This window comes from Sorex araneus, chromosome 2 (genome assembly GCF_027595985.1).
Source record: "Sorex araneus isolate mSorAra2 chromosome 2, mSorAra2.pri, whole genome shotgun sequence".
NCBI lineage: Eukaryota > Metazoa > Chordata > Mammalia > Eulipotyphla > Soricidae > Sorex > Sorex araneus.
Window position 1 is genome coordinate 213104683 of NC_073303.1, and position 23783 is coordinate 213128465.

General features: G+C 47.4%; 1 protein-coding gene across 1 annotated transcript in view; it reads left to right on the top strand.

Moving 5' to 3' along the window:
• Window positions 1–23783, top strand: part of PPM1H (protein phosphatase, Mg2+/Mn2+ dependent 1H) — a 331573-nt gene that overhangs the window by 285549 nt on the left and 22241 nt on the right. The gene's annotated exons all lie outside the window — the stretch shown is intronic.

The window sequence follows — 23783 nt, forward strand, 5'->3', positions numbered from 1 at the left end:
GGAGGGAGGGAAAGGAAGGAAGGAGAAAGAAAGAAAGAAAGAAAGAAAGAAAGAAAGAAAGAAAGAAAGAAAGAAAGAAAGAAAGAAAGAAAGAAAGAAAGAAAGGGAAAGAAAGAGAGAGAGAGAAAGAAAGAAAGAAAGAAAGAAAGAAAGAAAGAAAGAAAGAAAGAAAGAAAGAAAGAAAGGGAAAGAAAGAGAGAAAGAAAGAAAGAAAGAAAGAAAGAAAGAAAGAAAGAAAGAAAGAAAGAAAGAAAGAAAGAAAGAAAGAAAGAAAGAAAGAAAGAAAGAAAAAGAAAGAAAGAAAAAGAAAGAAAGAAAGGCAAGCAAAAGCAAGCTGGACTCACGGACGTCCCCACTTCCCTTTACCCCAGTCTTGAGAGAGAAGTATTTACCAAAAGTTCTCAATGGAGTCATCCCCTTTCTGCTTGCCTGAGGTTCTCAGGAAATACCAGTTAACCACTGTGCTGCTTTTTTGTTCTTTCACTTTTTTGTTGTTTTCTATTTTTATATCCATTGTGTCTCTTTTTTTTCTTTTCCTTTTTGGGTCACACCCGGCAGTGCTGAGGGCTGAGGTTCAGGGGTTGCTCCTGGCTCTGCACTCAAAAACTGCTCCTGGCGGTGCCTGGGGGACCATATGAGATGCCAGGGATCGAACCTGGTCAGCCACATGCGAAGAAAACACCCTGCCCGCTGGACTATTGCTCTGGCCCCTCCATTGTGCTTCTCAAAGCAAAGAGAAATCTTCTTATTCACACCTCTCTCTCTCTCTCTCTCTCTCTCTCTCTCTCTCTCTCTCTCTCTCTCACACACACACACACACACACACACTATACTTTTGCTGTTTTTGTGTGTCTGTTTGTTTGTGGGTCCTACCCAGTGATGCTCTGGATTTACTCCTAGCTCTGCCCTTGCGGGGGTCATTCCTGTGGTCTCTGGTGACCATATGGGGGGCTGGGGAGAGACCCTGGCATGGCAGCATGCAAGTTAAGCCCCCTGCCTTCTGTGCTCTCGCTCCAGCCCGCACATCTATCCTTTTGGAATCACGTGACCAGCCGCTCAGTTGGGTGTGCAGAGAAGGGGCTCACTGCAGGGGGATTTTCCATCCCTTGCCTCTGTTGATTACAAGAAGAAACTACGGGGTTAAGACTTGGGCCTGCGTGGGAGACACATAGAGAATAACACACATCCCTGTGTATAGAATCCTCATGTCACCTCTCTGGTGGGAATGCTTGTTTCCAGGGTAGTGGATTTGTGATAATCCCATCAACGGTGGGATTGTTGTGATAGCAACAATCCCAGGTGTGTGGAATCCCATCAACGGCCAACATCCAGAGACTTAAAAGCAAGCTCCCAGAAGCGCGAGGTGCTCTATATCTTGTAGCCTACTTCTCCCTCTGGAGAAACTGGCAAGCTTCTGAGAGTTTCCTGCCCACATGGGACAGCCTTGCAAGCTTCCCATGGTGTATTCATATGCTAAATCCAGTAACAAGCTGGATCCCATTCCCCTGACCCTGAAAGAGCCCCCAGTGTGACATCATTGGGAGGGCCGAGTCGAGAGAGACTTCTAAGATCTCAGGGAAAGGACAGATGGAGAGGTTACTGAGCCCGCTGGAGAAATTGATGATTAACAGGATTTCATGATCGTGATCGTGATTGAGGGTTGATGAGGGCTGGGGGAGGTTTTGAAGGAATCTAGCACCCTCAGGACAATTTAAGTGCTCTCAGAAAAGTAGCAGAATCAAAAGAACTATAGAAAGTATAGACTGTTTGGGGCTGAAGCAATAGCACAGCAGATAGGGCGTTTGCCTTGCACGCGGCCGACCCGGGTTCGATTCCCAGCATCCCATATGGTCCCCTGAGCACTGCCGGAGCGATTCCTGAGTGTAAAGCCAGGAGTAACCCCTGTGCATCACCGGGTATGACCCAAAAAGCAAAAAAAGAAAGAAAGTATAGACTATTTTTTTCCTATAACAATAAAAAGTAACAAGTAAGAAGTTAACTAGATAATGTGGAGTATTTTTCTGAGGTAGTCGGACAGTGAGCCACATGGCACTCTTAGCTCTGTACCTGGGGGCGGAGCTGGGAAGAGGGTCATTCCTCCTTGAAGTGGTGCTCTGGGGACCGTATGTAGAATTGGCAATTGGGCCAGCGTTGGCCTGTGTGCAGGACAGGCACCTTATCCCCTGTACCATCCCTCCAGCTCCGACACGGTTTGCTTTGTTTTTTAAACACAGCATCCCACTTAACGGTCACGATAACTCTGTGACAGGGAATGTTGCTCATTGTTACATCCGTTTTTTATAGACTGGGAAATTGGGACACAGGGAAACAAAGTCGTTTCCCCAAAGTTGTGCCTTTGTGAAGTAGCTTGAGGGTTATTTGTACGCAGCTCTTTCTAATTCCATCTGCATGAGTGCAAAGCTCGGTTGAAGCCAGTTCCTTTGGATGGTGACCAAGCAGCCCCCTGAATTAGGGATCAAGGGGATCTGAGGAAACCCTTTATTCCAGGGAGCTCAGTGGCAGGAATACACCTGCATGCAGCTGAAGCAGGAGAAAAATCACCGTGTGGTAGAAGGAGCAAAGACTGGTGTATGCCAGCCTAACCCAGACAGCACTGTCACCGTTACTGTCAGCCTGTTGCTCATCAAATTGTTCGAGCGAGCACCAGTCTCCATTGTGAGACTTGCTGTTACTGTTTTTGGCATATCAAATATGCCACGGGGAGCTTGCCAGGCTCTGCCGTGCGGGCGGTATCCTCTCGGTAGCTTGCCGGGCTCTCCGAGAGGGGTGGAGGAATCGAACACGGGTCAGCCGTGTGAAAGACAAATGCCCTACCGCTGTGCTATGGCTCCAGCCCCCTAGACAGCACTATGCAAAAGAAAGATATTGTTCCCGTAATTTAGCTTAATGGCTATAGAGTGTGGATCTCAAGATTTCTTTGCACGAGACTAAGATTCTTGTCCATTCTAAATGGTTCCAGATGGAGCATTTCCACAGAGCTGGGTTGGGGGGCAGAGGGGGCAGGTTAGAGGGAAGAGAAAGAGCAATTTGAATCAGCTAGTATGGAAGAATGCAGAAGAAAGATGGGCTCAGGGGACCATCCGAAACCCTAGTCGTTAAAGTAGAGATGCCTTTTCCCTGGGTGATGAGAAGGTCCTACCGCAGGGAAAAAAAACTTCTTAAAACTAGCTGTGGGGGACCCCGAAGCTTTATTTCAGGTGTCTAGTCATCTTGGCCAGCCCCTTTCTAACTGGGACTTCTAAGAACATCCCCCTTCAATGCTGCGTCTTTCCCAAGTAAGGCTCTTTACTTCACATTTGGATTCTAAATTTCAAACCCAGCTCCGTCTGGTAGTTTCAACGGTCGGGGGGCGGGGCGGGGAGCGGGGAGAAATGTGATTAAGTTCTAAGAAAAAGAGCTCAAAAATCTTCTTGGAAATCAACATTGTTCCCCATTCATCATTGTAGCTTCTAATTCAATTTGATGAGTTAAATAAAAATAAATCAGAAACATGTGGATCCAATTTATGTTTTAAAACACACGCACACACACAGACACACAGACACACAAACACACACACACACACAGGTCTAGGGGTTTACAAATCAGAGAGAGGTTTCTAGCCAAAAAAGCATTTTCAGTTTCACTGGACACCAGGCGCTGGAAAAATCCGGGGTTTGCCAAACCCCAAGCTGGGCCGCCAGGTTCCCTGAGCCTCCCGCCCGCCTTCCGAGGTCTGAGGCGGGGATTTGTAGCCAAGAACTAAATTCCACGCGGGGCCCCCTCCAGCCGAGCATTGCCTGTCGGCGGAGCATGAGAGGAGCCTGTGTGAGTTGGGCCCCCACCCCGGCGCCCCGCTGCTCAGACACAGCCCCTGCTTACAGGAGGGGACACGCCGGCCAGCCCAGCCCAAGGAAGCGCCTCCCGGCCACCCTGCTTCCGGCACCCAGACCCTCCTCATCTGCTTTTCCGGGAGGTTTCTCTCCCCGTCGCGAGTCCCTGTGGCAGTGCTCGAAGCCGGCCGGCCTGCTGTGTCACCTCCGCATGTCCCCTGCTCTGCTCAGGCCCTGCCTCCTAAGATCGCTGTGGCCGCTGCTCTCTCACTGGCCTCTGCACAAGACCGCTGCTGCCTTTACTTTTTTTTTAAATTTTTATTAGTGAATCACCGTGAGGTACAGTTACAAACTTATGAACTTTCATGTTTGCATTTGGTTTACATCCCTCCACCACCGGTGCCCGTTCTCCTCCACCAATGTTTAGCTTCCTTTCAGATACTTGGAAGAGCGAGGCGGGCAGGGGTCGAGAAGGGGCATTGAAAGTGCCCCCTGCCGGGGGCTGGAGCGATAGCACAGCAGGTAGGGCGTTTGCCGACCCGGGTTCGGTTCCCAGCATCCCATATGGTCCCCTGAGCACCCCCAGGGTGATTCCTGAGTGCAGAGCCAGGAGTGACCCCTGTGCATCGCCGGGTGTGACCCAAAAAGCAAAAAAAAAAAAAAATGCCCCCTGCCCCTTCGCTCAGCTTTGTTCCCCCCACCCCTACCAGACGGAACCCCCAGGACCCAGTTTTCTCTCTGCATTAGTTCTCTTGGGGGTGAAGATTTGTCTCGGCCGGGGGGTTTTCCTAACTCAAGAACGCTCAGGCTCCCTTTCCGTTTTCTTCACATAGGTATTACTGGTTATTTCTTCTGAAAAGTCTTATTATTTATTTATTTATTTGTTTTAGTGGAATCAGTGAGATGCACAATTACAAGGTTGTTGATTTGGTTCCAGTCATATAATATTCTAATACTCATCCCTTCACCAGTGTACATCTCCTTGCCTCTGTGGCAGGCTCTCTATCTATCTATCTATCTATCTATCTATCTATCTATCTATCTGTCTATCTATCTATCTCTCTATCTTTCTGTCTCTGTCTCTCTTTCTCTCTCTTTCTTTCTCTCTCCTTTTGGTCCTTATGATTTGCAATACAGATACTGAAAGGTTATCAGGTATACCTCTTTACCTACTTTTAACACTCAGTTCCTATCCAGAATTATCATTTCCAACTATTATTGTCAGCTATATGACATCTGATAGCCTAGTTCTCCCTCTTAGAGAACCTGGCAAGCTACCAAGAGTTTACTGCCTGCAGGGGGGTGTGGAGGAAGAGCCTGGCAAGCAAGCAATGCCAAATACAGTAACAATGATATGTTACATTCCCCTGACCCTGAGGAGTCTCCAATGCAACACCTTTGGGAAGGACGAGTAAAGAGAGGCTGCTAAAATCTCAGGGCTAGGACGAATTGAGATGTTACTGGGCCCACTCGAGCAAATCGATGATCAACAGGATGACAGGGATACAGTGATTGTCATCCTGGTCCCTTCTCTCTAAGGACTTCTTTTCTGTGAGGGCCAGGGATAAAATTCAGCGGTAGGGCAGAGGCCTCACCTGTATGAGTCCCTGGTACCGGATAACCCCCCTGAGCACCATCAGGTGTGGCCCCAGCACTGTAGCAATAACAGCAACAAGAAGGGAAACACTGGGATCTGAATTCCAGCCCCAGCCCCGGGTTAGGTGACCCTGACACTCCACTGCCAGTGATGGGTGCAATGCCACTGGCACACAGGGTGGTGAGCAGGCAGGTGAGAAGGTTTGTGGCGCTGCTGGGGCAGACCTGGTGCCTGGAGCAGCAGGTTCAGTAAACACCACCCTTCCTTCATTCCAGAACCTTCCGCCATGGGGATTCTCAGTTCTCATTTCATATTAACAGAGACTATTTTGTTTGCGATTCCTCTGCTGTCTCCTTGGATGGCATGGGAAATAGTTAAGGCTTCATGTTGACATCTTAACATTTATAGTCTTCTGGTTCTTTTTTTTTCTTTTTGGGTCACACCCAGCGATGCTCAGGGGTTACTCCTGGCTCTGCACTCAGGAATCACCCCTGGCGGTGCTCAGGGGACCATATGGGATGCTGGGAATCGAACCCGGGTCAGCCGCGTGCAAGGCAAACGCCCTACCTGCTGTGCTATCGCTCCGGCCCCTCTTCTGGTTCTTGGTAGCTTCTTCTCAGGCCCCAAAGCAAAACCCCCATTTTAGGAGGATGTGGGTGAAAAAGCATTTTAATTGTGTGCATTCTCTCTGCAAGGCTGGTCAATGCACAACAAGCTAACTGGACGTATGACCCGGGGGAATGGACAAACTACATCAGTGAAATAGAATGTGATTATTTAAACAAAGAGCATGACCCTAAGCAGGAACACAGTATGCTCATGTGTAAACAGACAGATGTATAAGTTTGGAGGAAAGTTTCCTAAGATGGTGTTTACTTATGTATATAAGTAAGGAGTTAAGGAGGTAAGGAGGAAAAAAATGTTTAAAACCTAAGGATATGGCTCAAAGGACTGGAGTGCATGTGGGAGCCCTGAGTTTGATTCCTGGCACTGCATTACACCCCGAGCACTAATCCAGGAGTAGCCAGCACAATCAGGTATATGTCCAGAAACAGTTAATAACAACAACAAAATCATGTTTAAAATGTCCAGACCCCTCAAAAGTGTGATGTAGTGGTTAGAAACTTTGTCAAGGGCCCTGAGTGATAGTACAGGGGGTAGGACATTTGCCTTGCACACAGCAGACCCGGGTTCAATCCCCAGCATCCCATATGGTGCCCCAAGCACCACCACCAGGAGTAATTCCTGAGTGCAGAGCCAGGAGTAGCCCCTGAGCATCACCAGGTGTGACCTAAAAAGCCAAAGAAAAAAGAGAAAGAAAACAGAAAGAAACACTGTCAAGACTGATAATCAGTTATGACTCCAAGCTCTTTCTCTTCAGTTACTAGCTAGGTGACCTTGGGAAAGTTGCCTCATCTTTTTCAGTATTTTCAAAAAAAGAAAAAATACAGTCGTTATAGGGGAAGGCACCCAAGGAACAGATTCAGTCACTTTTTTATACAAAATACTTAGCACAGAGGCATCATAAATATTTGCTGCTGGCTTCTCTTCCGAGTCCATCAAAACCACAAAACTTCACTGGCTCTTTACATAGGGATCATGAGTCCAACCGTGTTTATTGAAGTAGAACACTGCGGAACATGTTCTCAAGGAATTTGAATTCTTAGCCAGCTAGAAGGTGAGACCCGCCAAAGAAGAATCAGTCCCAAACCCTGTGATTCCCGTTTCCTAAGAGGCGAGGGGCACTCAGACGAGAAGGAAAACTATACAATATGAAGAAGGACAAGATGAGTAGGATGAGGGAAAAAGGACTGGTGTGAAGTAGAATTTGCTTTATGGGGTTTCAGAGTTTGGAAGATTAGCTTGGAGGGCTGTTAGCTTTAGCCCTGTAGCACTGTCATCCCGTTGTTCTTCGATTTGCTCAAGCGGGCACCAGTAACGTCTCCTCCATTGTGAGACTTCTTGTTCCTGTTTTTGGCATATCTAATACGCCACGGGGAGCTTGCCAGGCTCTGCCATGCAGGCGGGATACTCTCAGTTAGCTATAAAAGATCTAATTATTTTGAAGGGCTTTGAACTCGACCCAAGGAAGCAGAGAAAGGCTGAAGTCAGGGGCAAAGCATGACAAATGTTGCGGTGGAGTTTCAGCCTGTAACAGCGTGGGGGAGGGTAGGAGGTGCAGACTGCCAGGCCAGGCACTGCAGGGTGGAAACTGTGGCCGTGAGGACTGTGAAACTTCCACGGAAACCCAGCTGAGACACTTGTCCAAAAAAAGTGAGAAAAGAATTGCCCACCAATTCACTTCAGGGATGAAGGAGGGAGAATTTTTTTTTTTAAATGAAAATAAATTTTGCTTTCTAACCTCTGAGAAAGGGATGCTGTCGCTTATTGGGGCCTGGAAAGAAAAAAAATGTCTTATCATTTTTGTCTTTTTGGCATTTTGAAGCCCTTTTAAAAAAAATAGACACAGGAAGCTGGCAAGAAAATAAGTTGTGGGCCAGAGAGATAGTCCAGCAGGTAATGGCTCTTGCCTTACATGCAGCTGACCCCTCTTTGATTCTAGGCACCCTGAGAACTTCCGGGTACCACCAAGTGTGGGCCCAAATCCCACCCCCCCCAAAAAAAAAGAATAGAAAAGAATTTGTATAAGGTCAACCTAAAAACCATTTAGATTGAGATTGAAAGGCCAAAATGGACATCTCCTCGATCCCCCCAAATTAAGCGTTCTGAATGAATACCTATGAGCATTCATTTATTCTCTGCCTCCTCCCCACCACACACACAGGCATTTGGGGGGTGTGGAGGTCTCCTTAGTTTTTTATCTGCTTATGTCTGCTCTCTGGATTCATATTCTTAAAGAACTCTCCAAATTGAATCAACTTAAGACCATACACACCATGGCTCCCTGTCCTCAAAGGAGGAATGATGAGCCCTATCTACTGATATTTTGAGCGGTCAGTCATCTTTGGCAGGTTCCCCCCACCCCCCACCCACACACACAGTTTTATTGAGATGTCATTAAGATATAATGTGGTATAACTTTAAGATGTATACTTTGTTGATTTGAAATGCCCATGTATTACAAAACAATTACCACCATAGCACTAACCAACACACCGCAGTTTTTTGGGGGATGTGGTGTAAACATTTAAGATCTAATCTTTTAATATCATTCAAGTACATAATATAGTATCACTGGGTCTCTAAACAGGGCCCATTCTTAGTATTAGTGGTATTCAGGGTGTTGTGTAGTACCAGGGATCCAGTGCAGAGTCTTGAATGCTTTACATTCGAATGCAACCACTTGAGTAAATGGTCTTGCTCATTCCCCTATAATATTATTAAATTTATTCACCAGAAAGCATATTAATTTCACAGTACCTATTCGTATCTGGAAGTCTGTGAGTTTTGATCAGTATTCCTCCATTTCCCTAACTCCTAGTCCTGGTAACTCACTTCTTTTTCCTGTTTCAATGAATTCAGCCTTATTGTAGGTTTTCTTTATGTTTTGGGGCCACACCTAGCAACCCTCAAAGCTTACTTCTGGCTCTGAGCTCAGGGATCCCTCCTTCATCCCTGGTGGGGCCAGGGATCGAAGCAACATACGAGGCAAGTGCTAGTACCCACTGTAGTAGCATTCTGACCTCTGGTGGGAGTCTTCTTCATCTTTTCGTACACCTTATCTAGATCTTTATACATCTTGCTTTTCCAGTTGGGGGTGATACACCCTTGGGGTCAACGAGCTTCCTTCCCACCAACACCACTTTGAAATTGCCTAGGAGGGACATCATATGTAAAGAATGTGTAGAAGCTGCTGCATTTGCTTCTGGGACCACCTGGCCTCCTAAAGGCGAGACCCTCACTTAAGAGAGAGACGCACTTAGAGGCGAGTTCATCCCCAACTCCGAAGTCTAACTATGAAACTCATCTGTTTGCATCTGTGTGTCATTTACACAGGTTATTTCCATTGGGTGGTGACTCGCGATGTGCTAACCACTACTTAATTAGAACCAGAATTTGAAATTTTGCTCACACACCAAAGATTGGGCAACTCTGAGAAGTCATGGTCATCCAAAAGGTCACACAAAAACTTTCATTTTGGTTTTGGCTTTTATTTTTCTAACTATTTTATTTTAGGTTTCGTGATTTACACATGTGTCCATACAAGACTTCATGCATAACACATCCCAAAAACACACCCTTCACCCGAGGATCCACTTTCCTCCATCACTATCCTAGTGTTGTCCTCTCCCAAACTCTCACTCCCCTGGCAAGTTTCCTACTGAAGATCATTGCCCAGCTTCCATTGCCCTTGGGCACTGATTATTCCTCTACTGTGTGTTATTACATCCCACATATGAGGGAGATCATTCTGTGTCATGGGTTACTCCTGACTCTTCGCTCAGGAATCACTCCTGGCAGTGCTCTGGGGACCATATGGGATGCTGGGAATCGAACCTGGGTAGGTCGAGTGCAAGGCACATGCCCTACCCGCTGTGCTATCATTCCAGCCCCAATCTTGTTTTTTCTTAAGATTATTTTGCTGTTGGTGGGGGGATTATTATCCCCATATAAATTTCAACCGTTTTTGATCTATGCCTTTTGGAAATGTCATAGGTATTTTTATAGTGACTGCATTGAATCTGTGAAATGCTTTGGGCAAGATTGTCATTTTGACTATATTAATCCTTCCAATCCATGAACAGAAAATGTGTTTCATTTCTTTCATTTCTTTCTGGAGTGATTCATAGGGATGGGTTTTTTGTTGTTGTGGGTTTTTGTTGGTTGGTTTGGTTTTTGGTCCTTTACCTCTTTTGTTAAACTGATTCACAGGTATTTGATTTTTCTGAGGCCCAACTGTGAGTGGGAATTTTTAAAAAAAACACCTCTCACCTCTGTTTTGTTATTTGCATATAGAGAGGCCATGAATTTCTCCATGTTGATTTTATAACTCACCACTTTATTATACAAGCATATTGTTTCTAGGAGCTTTTTTGTGGAGTCTTTAGGATTTTCTAAGTATAGTGTCATACCGCCTGCAAATATTGAGAGTTCAGCTTCTATTCCCATCTGTATGCCCTTAGTATCTCTTGCTTGCCTGATGCTATGTCAAGGACTTCCAGGACATTATTGAATAGTTAATGGTGAGTGTGGACAACGTTGTCTTGTGCCTCATGTTAGGGGGAAGCTTTTCGGGTTTTCATCACTAAGTCTGATGCTTGCTGCAGATTTGTGGTCAGTGGCTTTAACTGTATTGATGGAAGTTCCTTCAACCCCATTTTATTGAGCATTTTTATCATGAATGATCTTGGATCTCGTCAAATGTTTTCTCTGTATCTATTGATATGATCATGCGATTTTCACTTTTCCTTGTATTTATATGATGTATTATGTTGATTGACTTACATATATATTTATATATAATATATAATACTTATATATATATATTAAACCATCCTTGCATCTCCAGGATGAATTCTTCTTGTCATGGTGTATGATCTTTTTTGGTGTATTTTTGGATGCTGTTTGCTAATATTTTATTGAGGATATTCGTTTCTGTGTTCATCAGCAGTGTACATCTCTAGTTTTCCCTTTTTTTTAAGGTCTCTGGAGTCAAAATTTTGTGTGTATATTGAGTCAGACATTTTCTTTCACTGGAGACTATTTTATTCTGATATCCTCTTCATAATCATTTCTCTTGAAATTTTCAGTTACGTGCCAGAGACAGAAAGCCTCACAAGCTGAATGCATATTTTTACAGGACACTTGGGCTCAACCCCCGACACCACATACTCGCACAAGCCTAGATCCAGGAGTCACCCCCAAACTCCTTAAGGTCTGGCCTAAAAACAAAACAAACGGATTTCAGTTAAACACACAGCATCATTTTTTTTTGCATCAATTATTGGGTTGATGCATATATAAAGAGTTTGAGAAATTTGTTTTTAAAATGCAAATCTCAGGGCCCTAAAGCAGGTAGGGTGCTTGCTTAGCATGCGGGCAGCCCGGGTTCGAGCCACAGCATCTCATCTGATCCCCCAAGCACCAGTAGGAGTAATTCCTGAGTGCAGAGCCAGGAGTAGCCCCTGGCCAACACTGGGTGTAGCACAAAAAACAAAAAAATGAAATGCAAACCCCTGGGGTCAGGGATGCGGGTCAGTGGTGGAGTGTGGATCTCTGGGTTTGATCAAGGAATGGCAAACAGACAAAAATCAAATCCCTAGAATCCACTTCCTGGAAACCTGAACCACTGTCAGGTGGGGTGGGGGTGAGGGGTCTGGGCCCTGGAAACGTTCACCTTTTTAGGCCACTCTGGAGCAGGAGCTCTGAAGACCACTCTTTGAGGGACTCCGTCATGTGCATTTGCCATAGTGCTTCAAGAATTTAAATTTTATAATTTAAGTTTGGGCTGGACTGATAGCACAGTGGGTAGGGCGTTTGCCTTGCACACGGCCGACCCAGGTTCAATTCCTCCATCCCCTTGGGAGAGCCCAGCAAGCTACCAAGAGTATCGCGCCCGCACAGCACAGCCTGGCAAGCTACCCATGGCGTATTCTATATACCAAAAACAGTAACAAGTCTCACAATGGAGATACTACTGGTGCCCGCTCGAGCAAATCAATGAGCAACAGGATGACAGTGATACAGTGAATTTAAGTTTGACCATGGCTTTCTGCTATATATGAGCACAGTACTATACCCGTGTTCTGGTTCTAGATTGTTTGATTCCCTCCTTCTTTTTTTCCGTTTTTTAGTGAGGTGGGTGTGGCCGGGGAACTCTCAAGTGGTGCTCTGAGGTCTGAGGGCCTGAGGATGCAGTGCTATTCAGATCCCTCCACGCTGGACAAGACCCAGTCCACACCAGCAATGCTCAGGGGTCCACACAACCGCATCCAGTGATGCTCAAAGGTCCATGAAGTACCAGGGATCTAACCAGGACCAGTTGCATGCAAGGCTTGTTCCTTCACCCCTCTCAACCCCTGTGTTATCTCTCCAGCTCTGTTTGGTTTATTCTTACTATATGAACCTGGGAGGTGGGGGACTTGCTACAGGGTAATGGCAGTGAGTGGGACTGACTACCCGTCTACAGGTGTCCCTGCAGCTGACCCAAAGGGACTGTGTCTTTTCTCCTACGCAGCGCACAGAATGACTTGCTCACCTGTGTGCGCATTTACTTGCGCTTTCTGGAAACCTGCTGTAATGAAGAGGCCTGTGGAGTAGAAGCACCATGGTGGTTGCTGTCCCAAGGGCCAGAAGCAGCAAACATTTCATTATATAGACGTCAGGTGACCTGGACATGTTTTAAGAGCCCGCGGGGACATTCTTAATCATTATTCTGAAAAGGATATGGAGAGATATTACAGAGGTTAGGGCACTTGCCTTGCTTGTAGCTGCAGCTGTGACAAAGGTTTGGATTCTGGCACCCCAAACACCTTGAGGTGTGGCCTTGAGCACCGTCAGCTGTGACCAGGAAAAGAAAAATTGGAGAAGATCAGTCTATGAAAGGAGGGCTACAGAGATAGTACGGCGGGTAAGGCCCTTGCCTGGCAACCCACTGGCCCCAACTTGCCACACTGCATATGGCCCCTTGAGCACCACCAGGAGTCATCCCTGAGCACAGAGCAGGAGTAAGCCCTGAGCATTGCTGATTTTGGAAGAAAGAAAGAAAGAAAGAAAAGAAAGAAAGAAAGAAAGAAAGAAAGAAAGAAAGAAAGAAAGAAAGAAAGAAAGAAAGAAAGAAAGAAAGAAAGAAAGAGAGAAAGAGAGAAAGAGAGAGAAAGAGAGAAAGAGAGAGAAAGGAAGGAAGGAAGGAAGGAAGGAAGGAAGGAAGGAAGGAAGGAAGGAAGGAAGGAAGGAAGGAAGGAAGGAAGGAAGGAAGAAAACCACCAAAAATAAATAATAATCTGAGGAAACTTGTATCACTTGTATCACTTGTCATCCTGTTTCTCATTGATTTGCTTGAGTGGCCCCAGTAATGTCTCCATTCGTCCCTGTCAAGTGCTAGTGTAGGCCAATGGCATCTGCTCGCTCCAGGATCACGAAAAGCCGTTTGTTCAGGATCTTGACAAAGAAGTATGAGCATCTCATAGGTGGGCGGCCAGGCTTTCTTTTGATGTCCCGTCGGAGTCTTCGGTGGACAGTTCCACGACGAAATTGACCACATCATATTCAGTGGACGATTTTGCCTGGCGATGTTGCTGTTGTCCCAAAATTCCAAATGGGATCAGACCACCATCTCCTTCATGCGAAATTCTGTTTCACAGAGCAGGGAGAAAGGGCTGCAAAGTTTAAGAAGAGAATTCCCAGAACGACCACCAAATGGGAAGCTCTTTGGCACTATTGCAGCAACGTGGAAAGATGGCGTCATTGACAACATTGACAAGGAATACGATTGACTGGTTCAGAGCCCCCATGATTGTATGAGGAACACCAAGAGAGAGAAAGGCACAAAAAGACGCCTGTCTTCGGAAACCCTCGAGCTCATTCGCCAACATGGTTTGGCGCAAGCCTCAGGCAATCACAAGCTAACGTCTGAGCTTGCAAAACTGTGTAGAGAATCGATAAAGGAGGACCTCAAAGAGAGAAGAGCAGCAGTGTTGGCCGATGCAGCAGAAGCCGGGAAGAGTATTCACAACACCCGCCTGTCCTTCGCCAACTATAAGACCAAGATGACTGCCCTCCGACGTCCTGATGGATCTATCACATCTTCCAGAAGGGCTATGGAAAAGGTTATCCACGACTTCTACTCAGATCTCTTCGATAGCCATGTCCACGTGCCCACATACCAAATTCCGAAGGATGGATATGTCATTCCCAGCATTCTCCCTTCCGAAATCCAACACACCATTTTGTTGGTAAAGAAGTGTACAGCACCCAGTCCAGACAAGGTCAGACCTGTAACACCTGAAGAATCTGCCACCAGTACTCGTCAATATACTGGCTCTGCTGTTCACACACTACCTGACTGAATTCAACGTTCCGTCCCAATGGAAAACTAGCAGGACCGTCCTGTTGTACAAGAAGGGAGACATCCACGACATCAGCAACTCTTGCCCGATCTGCCTGTTGTCCATCGTCTAAAAGTCGTTCACTTGAGTCATCCTGAATAGGATTAGCAGAACACTAGACAAAGGACAATGATGTAAGCAAGCCAGGCTCCAAAAAGGATTCAGCACGATTGACCATATCCAGATAGTGACCAAACTCATTGAGGTTTCACAAAAGTTCAAGATGCCGCTCTGTCTGATGTTCATTGATTTAAAGAAGGCCTTCGATTCTGTTGAGACTGAAGCAGTCACTGAAGCCCTAGCCAAACAGGGCGTTCAAACTCAGTACATCAGGATCCTCCGTGAGCTGTAATACAGATTCACCACTAGGATCTCACCATTCTGTGATCATCGACGTAAAGAGAGGGGTTTAGCAGGGCCATACCATTTCACCGAAACTCTTCAGTGCCACCCTCGAGAACGTCATGTGACGACTGGAATGGGAAGGAATGGGAGTGAAGATACAGATGGTCGGCAACTACACCACCTCTGCTTGGCTGATGACATCATTCTAATAACACCAAACATTAGCCAAGTGGCACAAATGCTGGCCGACTTTGACCGTGGGTGTGGAAAGGTCAGACTGCAGCTGAATCTCACGAAGACGATGTTCATGAGAAACGGACTAGACCCTGACGTTCCATTTGCTCTCAATGGAACGAACATCTCCGAATGCAGCAGCTATGTGTACCTGGGTCAAGAACTCAACATGACAAACGACTTGGCACCTCAGCTGCACAGGAGGAAGAGAGCGGCGTGGAACGCCTTCAAGAGTGTCAAAGAAGTGGTTAAGAGGATGAAGAACCTCCAGCTCTGGGCACATCTTTTCAACTCCACTGTTTTTCCTGCACTAACATATGCCTCAGAGAGCTGGGCCATCTGAAAATAGGATGAGAACTCTATTCGGGTCTCCCGAAGAGGAATCGGAGGAGCTATGCTTGGAATATCACGTTTCACTCAAGTGAGAGAAGGAATCCAGAGTCCCGACCTCTGTCAATGATTGAGAATCAGGGACGCTGTCTTGTTTGCCAAGGCATCGAAAATCAGATGGGCCAGACACATAATGTGATTTGGAGATGACCGCCGGACTAGAGCTGTTACCGACAGGATTCCAACAGGGAAAACAGACAAAAACTAAAATTATGGTCACTTTATGCCTGCCTCCTGAATAGACTCGACACAATTCAGTTTGTCTCTACCACTCTCCTGCACTGTCTAAGGTGGGAATTCTGCTGAACCTTAGCTCTGCAAAAGGGGAGTTGAACGAACATGGATTTATCCTTCAAATATCTAACAAGCCACAGTCAAGCCCATTTGTTCAGTGAGTCACTCAATGAGCCTGTGATTCAGCTGTAAACAAGCCACTGGCAGCTTAGAAGAACAGATCCTGGGAGTGCCCCAACTTGTAAGCAAAACTCCTCCCGAGATAACTGTGTCTCGGGAGTTGTAAAGCACTAGCCCGTGTGGGGAAATGGGAGCCTGATGTTCTAGAAGCCAGGGACTTGGAGCACGGCTTCAGGCTGTCTTCCTACTAATGCTTGGCTTGGTTTGGATTCGTTTTCCTTTCCATTTTTGTCCTTTTTAATAGGGGCCACACCCGGCGCTGTTCCGTCCAGCTCAAAACCCTCTCTGCTATTCAAGTGTACCCACCCTTCACAAGTCCCTTGCTTATTTATTTTGTCTGTCGATCCAGAAGAGAAAAAACAAACCCTCAAGAATCTGTGGTGTGTTTCGGGGATGAAATTTTACCCGCAGCCAAAACAACTGGCTGCTTGTGGGGAGCGACAGTGGCCAACATATTTGTCATACTTCAATGTCCCCTGATTCCTTCTCAGACCAGAGCCATGAATGCATCTGGTCAAGCCCCACCGGGTCCGACTCAGGCAAAGATGAAAGAGGACCGAGGGTGTTAGCACCATGAGCAATAAGCATCTGCCACAACGTCCTGGTCTTTCCCTTCCCAAAGGGAGACGTGGAAGTTTTGAGAAGTTGGGTCTGGTGTCTCGCCACTCCCCTGTGCAAATCTGGAACCTCGGCCAAACCAAACTTGATGATATCCAGCCACCAGGCATGCCCGCCTCTTCTCTCATCCTCGGGCCTTGGCCTTGGCAGTTTCCTCTCCATAGAAGACATCTGATGTCCAACTGTTCCACCCTTGCCCCCCATCTGATGAGTCACGACTGCTTCATTCAGCATTTCCAGCAGGTGGTCAATAGACCGAAAATGTGAATGAACAAAATGGATTTGCCTTGGTCTCAGGGACAGAGCGGCTCTCGAACCTAAGTCCTCTGCCTCCATATTCAGTGCATGTTTCATGACGTGATGTGGGATGGATAAAATCACGACAGTAAATTTACATGCCATCTTCTTGGCCTGCCAGAATGCTAATTTTGTAATAATCTCCTTGCTCTAGAGAACCACATGGAAAGAGAGTAGAGTTTCACCTTCTTCTGATCCTAGAACTGTATCAAAGTTTTTTCGTTTCTAATTATTGATTGAGGTTTGCCGTACATTAATAATAGTTTCTCATGCACATAATTCCAACACTATATCCATAACCACCTCCAAATGCATATCAAAAGTTCTATAGGTTAAACTTTTGGCTTGAACACATGGAGTAGAGGCAAAAGACTCTGTGTTCTCATTTATTTTCTACAAACGTTGGCATCCTTACAGGGCATGAATGTCAAGAATACTATTGAGAGACCCAAGCATAATCACTTTCACTGAGACTCTTGAGATTGAATTCACATCCCAGGGGTTCTCTCTCCCTTGCCTCCTTTGACCAGCGAGCTTAGGTTTCGGTATTCTACCCCACGATCTGTGTGGTAGAATTTGTAGCTCCCTTCCATGTGATTTCATTTGCACTTTCTAATAGCTTTGTGAGAAGGACAGCCCAGGTGTTGGATTCCTTTTTCCTTTTTTTATAAACAGTGATTTCAGAGAGAAGCAAATTAAAAGCTGATGGGAAATAAATGGCTTGTCTGGGGTCTGCAGGTTGGTTAGGAGCAGAGAGCAGAAGCTAGGGGTGATGATAACAAAGGCAGGATTCTTGCTCCTCCGAAAAGCCAGACCGGAGCGGTGGGAGCTCCTCATCCTACACTGAATACTTAAATGGGAGGGAAAAAAATGGTTTGATAAATTTGCTGAGCTGATATAGACATAAAAGCTGTGAGGGCATCCTAGAAAAACAGTCGGGATTCGGCAAATGGAAGAATGGGCGTATTATTTTTTTTTTTGAAAGTAACTGCAAGAAGCCAGCATCAGCTTACAGTAGTAGGCGCTTTCTTAGCATGCCACCAGAATTCCACCGGTAGTAGCGCCAAGAGAACACATATGAGACAGACACTGAAGCAGCGGCCTGCAGCCGAGCACCGAGGGGAGGTGCCGCACGAAAGGGTTGCGTGTCACCAGCTCCCGTGTAAAGTAGGTGCCCAGTGACGACACCCAGATCATCTCTTCAGTGCTCTGACCCTGAGCCGGGGGCCCTGTGAGAATAGTCAGCACTTGGCTCACTCAGGGGCACATTAGCCAAGACTCCTATGTGCCCCTGCCCCCTCCCCAACACTGAGTGGTTTCGTTAGCAGTTCCGAGTGAGCAGAGGGAAGAGGGTGCCACTTCTGTTAAGTACCAGCACTTCATTCTCCGGTGAGTGTTTGGGAGGCTGCGTTCACAAGCTCCGTCTGTTGGGTCCCCAGATGAAGCTGTTCTGGGGGCAGCTTGGCTTGAATTTGTTTCCTTCCTCCCTTCTTCCCCCTGTATCCCTCATCTCAACACGTATGTCCTGAGGATCACTGTGACTTAGACAAAGAAAGATACTGCCAGACCCAGGAGAGAAAGACAAAGGCACTCTGCCCCCCCACCAAAGCAGATTTTGCGGAAAAGTCATTGACTTCCTCAATGACTGGATGCCCAACGAGGGAAAAGCCGCTAGGACTGTGACCCTCCGGGGGCCCATGGCCTGTGACCATATTTTCAAGGCCAAGATGAGCTGCTCTACTGTTTGCGCTGGAACCTTCTGGCCTTGACTTACCCAGTCTGATGGGTGGGCTCAGGCCCACACTTCAGTGAGTGAGTGAGACACAAAGAGAATGAGGAAGAGTGCCTGTGTCTCTGTGTGTGCAGACCCAGGGCCTCACACGTGAAGGTATATTCTTTGTTTGGCTTCCAAAAAAATGGGGGAAGGGCACACCTGGTGAGGTTCAGGGGTTACTCCTGGTTCTGTATTCAGGAATCAGTCCTGGCCGTGTTCACGGGACCATATGACATGCTGAGGATCAAACCAGAGGTGGCCACACATGAGCAAGTGCCTTACCTCTGTACTGTTCTCCGGCCCCATTAAACATATTTTTATTAAAATAACATTGCAGGGGCTGGAGAGATAGCACAGTGGGTAGAGCTTTTGTCTTGCCGACCCGGGTTCGATTCCCAGCATCCCATATGGTCCCCTGAGCACTGCTGGAAGTAATTCCTGAGTGCATGAGCCAGGAGTAAACCCTGTGCATCACCAGGTGTGTCCCAAAAAGAAATAAATAAAAAACAAAAAAAAAAACATAAAATAACATTGCATGGGTATGCAATGATAGTATAGCGAGTAGGGCGTTTTCCTTGCACATGGAAGATTCCCGGCATCCCATATGCCCCCCCCAATACCGCCAGAGGGCTGGAGAGATAGCACAGTGGGTAGAGCTTTTGTCTTGCTGACCCGGGTTCGATTCCCAGCATCCCATATGGCCCCCTGAGCACTGCTGGAAGTAATTCCTGAGTGCATGAGCCAGGAGTAACCCCTGAGCATCGCTGGGTGTGACCCAAACAGCAAAAAATAGAATAAAATAACATTGTACTCTATAATTTGCATGTTTTCATCATTATAAATAATCACCTTTATATACTAGCAAAAAAAAATGAGCAAGTCCATTTTTAAATTTTAGAATATAAATTATATGGCCAGAGAGTTAGTACAGCGGGTAGGGCATTTGTCTTGCACGTGGCTGAACTAGGTTCAATCCCTGGCATCCCATAGGGTCCCCTGAGCCCACCAGGAGTGATTCCTGAGTGCAGAGCTAGCAGCAAGCCCTGAGCACTGCTGGGTTGTGCCCCCCAAAAGAATAGAAATTCTAGTGGTAGAAATCCCTTTTTTGAGGGGGTAGTTTTACATGTGACCTTGGAATCCTAATGTGTTCCGCAAGCTCGAGGCACCCCAGGTGTTTCTTAAAGACCTTACATGTTGAGAGTGATTAACCGTGTAGGAGAGACAGGCCGACGTGCCCAAGCGGATTCTGAGCCGGCGGCCCGGAAAGGCGTGTGCGTGCAGAGGAGACGGGGAAGGGCGGCCTTGCTGCTCGTCCACCTCCTTCCCAGGCTCTGCCCGCTGCAGCCGGGGGCGCCGCCCGTAGCACCTGTCCCTTGACACCAGTTTAACACACACACCCTCCATCTAGAACAGTGAGGCCCCCCAAAGAACCCCCAGCTGTCTGTGAGTCCCGGTTCTCTCACCCTCTCTACCTGGCCTGCTGTTTCTTTCTATCGTTTCTGACACTGTCATTTTTTTTTTTTCTTTTTGGGTCACACCCGGCCCGGCGATGCCCAGGGGTGACTCCTGGCTCATGCACTCAGGAATGACTCGTGGCAGTGCTCAAGGGGACCCTATGGGATGCCGGGGATCGAACCCGGGTCGGCCTCGTGCAAGGCAAATGCCCTACCTGCTGTGCTATCGCTCCAGCCACACTGTCATTTATTTGTGTGTCTGCCTCATCTGTGAATTCGAAGTCCTGAGGGACTCTGTCAGGATTGTCCACAGCTGTCTCCCCACTGCCCAGAAAAGCATTGGCGCTTAATCCACTCTCTGGAAGCAGGTAATGACGCCCCCCCCCCCCCAGGCCAGATGGACCCACACACAGCCCCGCGCTCTGGCAGCTGCTCAGATAGTATTGCCCTGAGGAAAGGCAGCATCTCCAAGGATTCCTTGGCCTTCCCTTCGCTTCCCCAGTGCCCCGAGTCCTGGTAAGGTTCTCCAGCTCCCTGGCCGACTAAGGCTTCCCGGGAGCCCCGCTCTCTTCGGCGTCTCTTTCCTGGGGAGCTGCAGAAGGAGCCTGTGAGTGTGAGGAGGTTACTCGGGAAGATAAAGGAGCCAGTTCAGAAACCCAAGGCGATGCCTCCTCTGGCTGAGGTCGGCCGGCCTCTCTGCTCCAGGGTCAAGGCGCCCCGACCGCCATCAAAGCCCAGGGGGAAGGTGAGCTCAGTCCCTTCCAGACCGTTCCGTGGCACAAGTTAACATAGAAGACTGGAACTCTAAGTGGCAAGTTGGCCAGACCCTTGGGAAACTGGCTAAAGGGCAGGCGACGGGAGGACTGCAGTCAAGATCTAAAAGGCTGGTGATTGGGAAGGGCCTCGGGGAGTAGTTCCGGGACCAACTTTTTTATTATTTACATCAAAGTGACTTGGAGAGTAGTATTGGAAGGGATTTCGGTGCTGGTGAAGGGAACAGCCCTGGAGAGCCGTGTGTGGACACGCGAAAGAGTGAAATAGGGAAGTGTTCCATGTGCTGCTAGAACGGGACAGGGACATCCTGTAACAGGGTCCGTGTGTCAGCCCAGGCCCGTTCTCGGCCGTTTGAGTCGCAGGCAGGACAGTTTTGACTTGAACAACTCCGATCTCCAGATTTTCAGGGTCAGTGGAAAGTGCTAAAAGAGGTTTTGGCCCTTCGTACCCAGGACAGGTCCTGAAATGAAGTGTTATCATCAGAGCAAGCAACTACTCTTTTGTCACTTTTTTAAATTTTTTTTACTTTTTGGGTCATACCTGGCGATGCACAGGGGTTACTCTTGGCTCATGCACTCAGGGGTTACTTCCAGTTTATGCACTCAGGAATTAACTCCTGGCGGTGCTCAGGGGACCTTATGGGATGCTGGGAATTAAACCCAGGTCGGCCGCGTGCAAGGCAAATGCCCTACCCGCTGTGCTATCGCTCCAGCCTCTATTACTTTTTCACTTTTTTTTTTCCTGTTTATTTAACTTCATTTTTCTTTTTCTTTTTGGGTCACACCTGGTGATGCACAGGGGTTATTCCTGGCTCTGCACTCAGGAATCACCCCTAGCAGTGCTCAGAGGACCATATAGGATGCTCGAACCCAGGTTGGCCACATGCAAGGCAAACGACCTCCCCGCTGTGCTATCGCTCCAGCCCCCAGGAATAACGTTTCTATACTGTATTCCCTCAGAGATGGTCGAGGCACCAGGCAAGTCACGGGGCTCATAACCCTGACCTGGTAGCACTTGACTCTGGCCTTGCTGTTCAGCCTCTCGTCTACCAAGCTACAGTGTCAGCACCGCAGGCTCAGAAACCCCAGCCCAGGACTGAATTAGAACATGCATGTGATCAGGATACTGATTCCTGTGCAAGTAAACCTCTGAGAAGTCCCGCCCTGAGACACACAGAGACCACAGAAAATAATCAGAGGGGGTGTGGGTCCGTTGCAAACTCAGGCCATACAAGTTCGGTGGCCTGGTACGGAGTTCTGGCATTTGGGTCTCTGTCCTCTAGTAAACAAAGTTAAGGTCCACCTCTAGTTTTCTTTAATTTGGCCTCAGAAGGTGAGTGCCTTCTTTCTAACAAGAGCTTATCCCTAAGTGAACAAGCCTTTGGGAAAGATGTTAGAAGCCAATCCAGTGCTCCCCTGAGTCCTCTTCCCGAGCAAGGACCAGGAGCGGGGCCATTAGCTAATTGTTCCGTCTCACTTGCAGTCCGCAGAGGGCTGGCACCTGGAGGCTGCTGTACATTTAAGCTGCTTTTCCGAGGCTCTGTGAGTAGGTGTGGGGCCTTTGTTCTCGGGTGCCGGGTGTAGGCTGAGCCAGCCTGCTGGCAGGGTGTTACCCGCCTAGACAAACCTTTCTAGAACCGGAGTGGCTGGCTTTCTAAGACAGATTTAAACAGGCTGCGGATCTCTGTGAGTGTTTTCTCTGTCGTTCCCGAAGTCATGGGAACTGTGTGACGAAGGAGCAGGGGAATAGCTACTTACCCCCATTTTCTCCTCCCACCCTGACTGTTTTTTTTTTCTTAATTTTGCACAGCGGTAGGGCATTCACCTTGCACGCAGCTGACCCGAATTCGATTCCTCCAGCCCTCTCGGAGAGCCCGGCAAGCTACCGAGAATATCGCACCCGCACGGCAGAGCCTGGCAAGCTCCCAGTGGTGTATTCGATATGCCAAAAACAGTAACAACAAATCTCATGATGGAGACATTACTGGTGCCCGCTCGAGCAAATCGATAAGCAACGGGATGACTGTGACTGTGATTGAATCACCGTGAGATAGTTACAAGCTTTCATGTTTGGGTTACAATCACAATGATCAAACACCCATCCCTCCACCAGTGCACATTCCCCACCACCAATAACCCCGGGTATACCCCCCTTTCCCACCCTCCCCCTGCCTCCATGGCAGACAATATTCCCCATACTCTCTCTCTACTTTGGGGCATTATGGCTTGCAACACAGACACTGAGAGGTCGTCATGCTTGTTCCTACAGCTTTCTTTCAGACTATAGGTGCTGGAAGGTTGATGACGTTGGTTGCTTTTGTCCTCAGAACACGAGATGGTACAGGCGAGGGCTGGTCCTGCCGAATTGAAAGAGCATAATGATCTAACCTAACAGGAATCCTCCCTGGCCCCACCAGAGAAGGGAAAATCTAGAATTGCGGCCTGTTTCAAAGGAATGTTGGTTTTTAATTCTTCTGAATTCGTTGCCGGTTACAGTGTTCTTTTCAAGGCGTTTGGACAGATTTTGAAATACCCAAATCATTCTAGAGATGAGTAGAGATTTCAGAGTTTGCCAAGACACACTCTGGAGGTACAGGCTTAGAATGTGTCCTATGGGAGGGCAGGGAGATGGTACAGGGGTTAAGGCACTTGTTTTGCATGTGGCCAACCTTAATTCAATTCCCTGCACCACACATGGTCCCCTGAGCTTCACTCAGAGTGATCCCTGACCACAGAGCCTGGGATAAGCCCTGAGCAGTACCAGGTGTGGCATCCTCTACTGTAGAAAGAAAGAAAGGGAGAAAGGGAGAAAGGGAGAAAGAAAGAAAGAAAGAAAGAAAGAAAGAAAGAAAGAAAGAAAGAAAGAAAGAAAGAAAGAAAGAAAGAAAGAAAGAAAGAAAGAAAGAAAGAAAGAAAGAGAGAGAGAGAGAGAAGGAAGGAAGGAAGGAAGGAAGGAAGGAAGGAAGGAAGGAAGGAAGGAAGGAAGGAAGGAAGGAAGGAAGGAAGGGAAGGAAGAAAGAAAGAAAAACTGTCCCTTTATAATTTA